Here is an 8,636-nt window from a genome sequence, read left to right as displayed (position 1 = left end):
GAGTTGCTTCATTGTTTTCAGCTTGCAGTAATGAACGCACTCGATTCCAAGGGCCATCTGCAATCATCGATTTTTCAGTAGGTTTTAATCCTCTTCTGGGCCGTCTCCTCGAAGAAATTTGCAGCGTGACTCCGAGTCCCGCTAAGCAAACTAGTGACATCGCCGAACTGATCTTGTTTTATATCCCTAGATTGCGGTAAACTTTAGAATTACAATTTTTGGAAATACATAGTTTTCAGACATTTGTTTTAGGACAAACAGGAAACAGGAAAAAACAAGAATCGAACTTGCGGCTATTGTGAGGAAATACATTAATAATGACAACAATAAATAAATCTTCAGCTGCGAGTCTTGTAAAAATAAAGTTTTTATTCTATAAATAAAGAATCATATGCTTTATGGTTTCTAGTATAACCCCTTTACAATCAGTCTTGTTTATGTGGATGCCTTGAATGTTATCCTTAGTTGTTTTGTGGATAATTTACATGGATTAGTTTATTAACGTTATGTTACTATGTTTATATATATATAATATGTTAATAAAAACATTCTAATGCACACACTAGTGTACGTGCAAAATAGATTAGAAATATGACCGGTAGCATACGTTTTGCTTCTATATTATCTTTTTTTTTTGTGTAGAACTATAATATTTCTGCTCCAGTTTTCCGCGAAGGTGCCGCTTGCATGCAGAAGTGCATCGGAGAAGCGCTCAAGACCATTTAAAATATATTAGATCTGGAAAGTAAGAAAAACATCTTTCATTTATTTGATAGTGTAACCTTTTTAATTAGCTGAGCGAAATTCTAGAATATTGAGGGCCGTGTTCTACGGGTTGGCAATATGCTGAAGATCAGAAAACAGACGACTAATAGTTCACGTAATACGTACAGCTGCATCCAGACACGAAGAAAGAAAAAAGATCATACCTATACTGTAGTATTGATTTATACGGTACCATTATTCCGAGTATCGTTTAGATATATACTAGACAGGCCAGTGGACTTTGCCCTGCGCACCTGTATTGTCATCGCGCTTCAACTTGATGATACATCTGACCTTGCGTAGGCTATAGCATAGGTAGCAGCCCAATGCTATCCTGCTACAGTTATCGTTTTTCCATTCCGATGTCGTACTGTAATGCTCTGAGGATCATGCTGGCTTGCTTCGGCTACCTATTCTAAGGCTAGCAACCCTGGCCAGGGTTATACTCTATTTAATAGAAACTATGGTTTAGGTGGAGCACTATACCTGTATAGCCATTCCATTACCCCCTTTAAATTTGTGCTGCATTCAAATGTTTCGGGGTTTACGTACGTCACTGCCGTTAACTACTGCTTCAGGTGATTGGCTCTTCCTAGCACTAAACAATGTGTTTTTACAGCTTCAAGGTTGGTGGTAAGCTTCAAGGTACATTGGTTTTATATGCAAATTTAACCATCATACGGACCGTACTGCATGTACTTCGTTGTCCCGTGTCAATTATTTACTGACGGTTGTTTGATTCCTATGATTCAGTCAACCTTCGTTTCTCAGCAATCGCGTTTACTTCGTGTTCTCAGTTACAGTTACCCTGCAGTGATAGATCAGTAAATTTGTTATTTTGTTGCAGTTAACCCAATAAAAATGTCCCAACGGCCGCGTCTTCCCACTGAAGTATATCCCTAACTAGTTTGAATAACTAGTTTATTTCGACCTATACAAAGCCTAAAAAAGTTTCACCTGGCTTGTATATGTAAGAGAAACCCCCCAAGTTTGCGAGGCGTTAACACCTTATGTAACCCAAATTCTTGTAACCCATTTGAAAATCAACTATTAGTATGTTATCACACCATTGGTATATTACAACGATCATGTTCTAGAACCGTATTCGTTTTTATACTCTACCTTTCTTAGCATTTCAAATAGACCTGTAAAACTCTTTTTTACCATTCTTGCAAAAATCACCACCTTACGCCGGAATCGAGTAAATGTAAAAGTCCGATTTTTTAAAGTAGAATTTGTTGTCCCTATAGGATAAAGCTCAAAAAGGAGCCATATGTTCATTCAGCTTTTTCAACAGTACCCAGGTCCGAAAAAGTCGGCTAAGACCGGCAAGAATCAGCCTAGTCAAGATCTTCAACTAAGTGCCATAATTAACCAATCTCATAATAAAACTACATCAGCCCATGAAAAAACACATTTTTTGGGATAACACATGTATTGGCATGCTACATGCTGCTTATAATGCTCAGATAAATATTCGGCCATATTAGATTCTTATACATGTTCGCCTTAAGCACACCGAGTTAAATATATAAATAAATATAAAAAAATAAATATAAATAAAAAAATATAAATAAATACCTAGTATTATCGACAACATGTCAATTAATATTTTGTTTTTTTTTCTCTTCTAGAGAGAAATAGAGAATTATTTTTAGTAATATTTTCATTACAAGCTTCTGTTTGTCCTAGAAGAGAATTGCTACATAGCGGCTCTATCAAATAAACTAACTTGTTGATAGTAACATCATTGGTCAACATAGATACAGTGGTTAATCCATCCGGTCCTACCTGGTCGCAGAGGTGCTTGTTATAGCTGCTGACTGTCATCGATCCTGTTCCATATTCAGTAAATCTGTAACACCGAATAGATGATGAGAAGGCATAGTGCTGCATTCAGTTTAAGCAAACGTTGGGAGTTCTGCTATGGGAAATGAGATTCGGTATATGGCCATGAAGAGTTCACGCCCAGAGCCATAGATCGAGGCAAATGTATAATTTTGTCAAATCCGGACATCCGCTTGATGAGAGCCGCCTCGATAATAACTAGGCCAGCTCTATTTTTCGTTGCTTTCTGATTAGCGCTCGGACTATAAATCCTTAGGGAAATAATTGTACGACTATATTTAGCGGTTGGCGTTAACGTAACGTGATTGGGATAAAAGGTAACATTACAACGGCCACTCACAACGTTTTCAGTTACAAGCAGCAGTCGAAATATGTGACTGGACTAATATGACGTAAGTTGGGCTATAAAACGATTTTGTAAGTTGTGTCCTTTTGCTGTCCTAGGTATATGTCCAGTTCGCGTGTGAGTGTCGCCGTTAGATTCTGCGGCTTTAAAAGTTGTAACTATGTTAACATAATGGACGCAACAGGATAGTGCATACTAATGGAACTCTGTTCATTGAATTTTTCTGTTATAAGACGCTTTGCAGCGGAAATTGTTGACACCACGCTGAGAAAAAATATATACGAATTTTGAACAATATTAAACGTATTGCTTACCCTTCTATTTTGTACTTAAAGCTCACAGTTTTTACAATTGAAAACTTTTTGCCTTTAGTAGGCCATATACTCAACACTTTACACTGATATAATAGATAATAAAATGAAACCTAGATGACAGATTCTCTATGAACTATTTGCTTGAATTTGTCGGCTTGCCGAATTGTCTGTTAAAGACGTCATTACCGTTACGTGATACGACTAGAACTGACGGCCTTTCAGTGTCCAGCGAAGGCTCGTTAATTGTGGGTAACGCAGCGTGTTTTTGCATGGAATGGAACGTTAAGTCAGCGATCTGAACCTACGTACAACAGGCAAGGTACAAGTTTTCTATAAGCCACAGGTCAGCATGCTAGGCTAAGGCTGCGTAAATTTAAAGAGAAAGTGGTTTTTAATGATTGTTAGAACGCTGTCATCAGTGGGTATCAACGAACGTTGCGCTCTTAGTACTCTAGATTTCTTGGTCCTTTGAATTAACTAAGAAAACGTGAGTCATAAGTTCAGGTCGTCTAAAGCTTAAAACAGGGGTTTCGATCTCGCGCAGTTACACGAATAGGCAAAACCATGGTATACCTGCTGTACATATGCCTTTCCTTGCGTATTATTGCTAATACAACTGTGATTTAAATCCTACATGTCGACCGTTCATGGTTAGTAACGACCAGGCATAAGCACGAGGTTACTGTCTACGAGCAGTTTAGTATTGGCATTTGGCCAACTATTCCTCTCACTCAGATCGGACAGATTGGAGGCGCAACTGAAGGATGCATTACTAGAACGAATTTGCCTTGAAGGATATGTTCTTAAGTGTATACGCACCTAACTAGGGTATAGTGTTTTGTCTAAGGTGAAGTGTCAACGTTATATGCTATGAAAATGCAGCAGTCGCTTGCCGAGCTCTCGAAACACGTTCCTTACAGCTGTTCGAGGTGGCCACCAAGAACAAACACTACGAACCTCCAGAGTACAATGCCTCGTTGCCCTTGGTCCGCGCGAACGCAACTAAGGAAGAAAAAAAAAACCAAAAAGAGTCCTCTTAAAAGTATTATTAGCTAGCAAAACATGGCATTCTAACCATTCATCATAATCTTAGTATACAATTCCACCAACTCGAGGTCCCAACTACAAATAAATTAACAATTATTCGAAGGCTAAGGTAAAAGAACCAGTAGCTTATGAGTAAGTTGCGTCTCCTGCATAAGATTGACGTTTTTCTAATTTTGTTTACATCAATAAAGTACAAAATTTGTGGCTTTTATTTTTTATCCCAGTGTTTTCGCAGAAGTTGTGCTGGACTTTTGTGTCAAAAGAGAACTTTAGTAAATGTTTTATTATCCTGAGCCTTTCGATTTTTCTTTATTTATTTATTTTTTAGTCCTTGGTCCATTAAGTCTTGCTGGAACCTTTCCTCTCCAACAAAAGCTACAGAACTAGCATAATACCAAAATGCCATTATTGAGCAAAAAATAGGTCATTTACAGATGCTGATTTGTGTGTGCTATTTTCAATCCTTTTTGATAGTCTGTGTGCCATCATCAAAAAAAGCCAGTAACTCATCCACGCACTCTCAAGGATCACACGAATTACAACTAAATATATGTTTAGTGAGATTTTTTAAATTTAGTCATGTAAGGAAACTTACGAATCATCTGGCCATCTGTCAAACGAAGAAGCAATTTTCTTCTGCCAACTGTGCCGGTCTGCACTGTTCAATAAGAAACTTCAAAGGGGATGCCAATAAACATATCGGTATGACTCAGCAATAAGCTTTAAGTGAGCGCACTTAAGATAGTACAAATCTGCAATGGCTCACTGCATAGCTAAATCTCGTATAACAAACGATACGTTAACCGACCTGGTCATCCAAGTAATTGACTATTCCATAATTAGCTAGATTTGCATGAAAAGAACATATAATTGAAGTCTCTTTTTCCAATAATCCTATGCTTCGTTTTGCGAAATCTCGAACTAAGGAAACTTGAAGCCAGGCCCTTTCGATGCCGGCCGCAAGAAAAGTAACAATTAAGATAACGCATGGATTCATATCCCTGTAATTTTATGTATTGGTATAGAAAAACAATCACTTATATTACAATTAACGCATTGGCTTGACAACTGGCTCAGGTCATCGACCGTGTTTGTTAGTGATAGAGACTGCTTCCATTTTTAAGCGATTGTAAGGTTTCTGCCCCATTGATGAAGCTCACCTGCTCCGTCTAGGTTTCAGTCTTTCGTTCTTTCAATGATCTGTTTAAGTGTCTGCTGTTCGCTCATTTACCATAAAACTAAGAATCTGTTCTTCTATTTCATTATTAGTCTGCTATTATCTCTTTATCCGGAAAATAAAACGATACCTACGATTCGGACTTTTTATCAGTTTTTAGTGTTTTTATCAGGAGTTTATCAGTTTGTAAATCAATAATTTCTATTCTGCATTGCATAAGAAACTTAGCCATAATCGAAAAATGCTGACTTAAACAGCCAAACCTCGGACTGAAAAAGACAGAGATCACTGGTTCGAGTTTCGCAAATGACATTTACCACGGTATGAGTGTAACTAAATAAATAAGCGGCAAAAGTCACCGGTAAAAATATTCAATCGTAAACGAAACGCATTTTGATAGAAAAATAATAAACCTGTCGAAAAACAGAGGCAAGCTAAAAAAAATACTGAAATATAGCCAATATTTTTTTATTTTGTATTTTTCCTACTTCATCTCAACAAGTCTGCAGTGGACAATTACCATCAATTTACACAACCGAATAAATAAAAAATCATAGAAAAAAATGACAAATTTAATCCTTCGACTTCTAAATACTTTTTTAATTTATGCTCATCCACAGCTTTCTGCAATTTTAGATCACATTTTTATTACCTCTTTGTCGTTTAGAGAAAGGAGCCATTTAGTTCTGAGAATACACTCACAAGGTTAGCTTCAAATAAACAAAAAAATATCGGGAAGGAGGCAGCCCAATCGAGTCCTGTTTTCGTAATTGGAATGGACGTAACCAAACGTCGTTAATGCCTAATGGTGCCTAGTTTCATGAGGCGTAACTTTCCACTTTGGGCGGACGGCAGTCTACATCGAACGCCCTCGTGCGCCTTTTGCTAGCGACCACCAAGGAGATTTATAGCAAGCTGGCATTTTACTCTGTCTATTGCAGTATCAGGTGACGCCGTGGACGTAAGCTTGTGTAGCCCCCCGAATTCGCTTTAAGCCAGCTCTCCATACGGTCGCTCTGCTCCGCTTTCATTCGTAATGGCGTTCATAACCGAAACTATGGATTTGCTCTAGAAGGAGATGCTCGTTGTCTACTATCTTCCCAAAACAAAAAAGTCGTCTATAGAAATGTTTAGATAGAAATTATTTCAAGCTCCATTATAGCTATTTAGATGCCCTAGTGGCCTTACAAGAAAAGGCCTGCTTTCCGTGCAAACACACGCGAATTGAAAAACGGCTCAAGTGTACTGGTTCATAAAACTTGTTTGTATTGTGTGTTATTTTTATCTTGTGATTAATCACGTCCACTTAGATAGCCGAATTAATTAAAATAACTAAAACGTTCACGGAAATGTACTACGAACCCAGAGCCCAGGCTAAATTCATTATTTCACTTGCGCCGCTGTTGAATTCTCCGTCCCCATACCTCATTTTGATTGCTGTTAGCTTCATTACTTCCCTCGAGTCATTTTACCTGAATGAAACATATGTACGGACCTGTTATACTCTGTATCAACCATCCGTTCTCTATCAGTAACCACATCGATCTTCCTGTTTCGCCGCTGCGAACGTTTAGCAGAATGTGATAGCCGCCATTGATAGAATTGACCGATTTCAGGATTGACCGTGAAATCGATCAATCCTAATGATGTGGTCTCTAACAATAACAAGGCCAATGGTAGTCTTTCCCTCCGACAAACAGCCAGGTCACCTGGCGGGTGATCGGGATTGGGTGGAAATATGCTGTCCATTAATTCCTGTAGACCAATATAGCAAAATGCCGGTAGCTGTCGATCTGTCTCTCCGTAGAATGAGCTTGCTTTCCGAATGCGTCAAGTTACGAGCAAATTAAATTGAGTTCGCCTATTCAGTTAAACCGTTTTACTGTCCCCTATTGGTGGCGGGTAAAAAATTCGTTTACGAAGATTTTTTTAACAAAACGTAGAATTATGCAGTTGTCGTTGTATTCAGCCTCCATCATGCTGAGGCTAGCATTTGCCTATATGGGCTTAATTTTTGAGAATGTTAAGGGCTAATGCGTTATATATAGCATAATTAACTGTCAAATTATTCGCCTCGTACGGTGGAGCGGTTACCCACTGAACATATTCTTGAATTTCGGAAATGAACTGACCCTAATATTATTTCAAATATACGGAAAGTTTAGTTTTATGAAGTTCTCGAATGTATTTTAATGTGTTTTATTTAAATAAAGCAAAGGGCCAAGTAGGCTCTAGCCTCCTATAAACTCGAGGATTTAAGTTCTAGAACTGCGGTATGTAAATTCGAAATTATCCCAAAACGCACGTTTCATGCGACTTGTGACGTAGATGTCATTTTTGAGGTATACTTTTTTTTTTTTTTTTTTTTTAATATTATAGCAGGTATCTTGGAACTGCAAGAGTCTGTCATCCTACCAGTGCTTTGGATGCACCCGGTGTCCTCTATTAGGCAGCTATGGTAAATAAGTAAATTCACTGATCAAAGACACGAGGCTATCAACACACAGCCGACCATTGTGTTCTGTCAATAACTCAATAGAAAGCATCTCGCCTAGCACAAGCACCTGTCAATATAGTGCTGCCTATATCAAACAACGATTGCAGACGCTCGTTGCGGGTGCTCGCGTACAGAGGTCTTTCCCGGCGAAAAGATTCGTGTGAAATCCTATATTTTCGCCTGTTTTTGCTGAACTAAAAAGTAAATATCTTAGCAGAGTGCTAATGTGGCGATGCATATCAAAAATAAACAAAGGTTCCCTTTCAAATTTCGCAGAGTTTTTGCCCGAAGACCAATACTAACGTCCCGCCCGGCTATGAGACTACTGCGCTTCTTGTCAATTCCCAATGCTCAAAGGCGAGCCACTCAACGTTCGAGCTTTCAACGTCCTTTTAAATAGAAAAAAAAAAATTAAATAAAAGGCAAATATTGCGCTGTTGGCTTACGGGAAGCTCTATGGTTGACACTTGATTCTGGCCCACAAACACATAGAGTCAACCGAATATTTTTGATGAATTTTTGCGATTTTTTCAATAAAATTACATTTTACTGAACACCAGTTCGCTTGTAGCGGAAATTTAAAATCAAGCATAAGCCGTACCGGCTGTTGTTATTAGTAATCATTGAGGCTATGATTGGGAG

General features: G+C 38.2%; 1 long non-coding RNA gene across 1 annotated transcript; it reads right to left on the bottom strand.

Annotated features, from left to right (window-relative positions):
• Positions 1-342: 342 nt before the first annotated feature.
• LOC147756073 (uncharacterized) lies at positions 343-6,283 on the bottom strand. Its single transcript, XR_015326863.1, has 5 exons — positions 6,150-6,283; positions 4,093-4,275; positions 2,557-2,620; positions 1,252-1,573; positions 343-738 (listed from the first exon to the last, which is right to left on the bottom strand). It is a non-coding gene; the product is annotated as an uncharacterized LOC147756073 (long non-coding RNA).
• Positions 6,284-8,636: the final 2,353 nt, after the last annotated feature.

This window comes from Varroa destructor, unplaced genomic scaffold, assembly GCF_002443255.2.
Source record: "Varroa destructor unplaced genomic scaffold, Vdes_3.0 BEIS01000004.1, whole genome shotgun sequence".
Classification (NCBI taxonomy): domain Eukaryota; kingdom Metazoa; phylum Arthropoda; class Arachnida; order Mesostigmata; family Varroidae; genus Varroa; species Varroa destructor.
The sequence above is the reverse complement of the archived record's forward strand: the minus strand, read 5'-3'. Positions and strand labels throughout refer to the sequence as shown.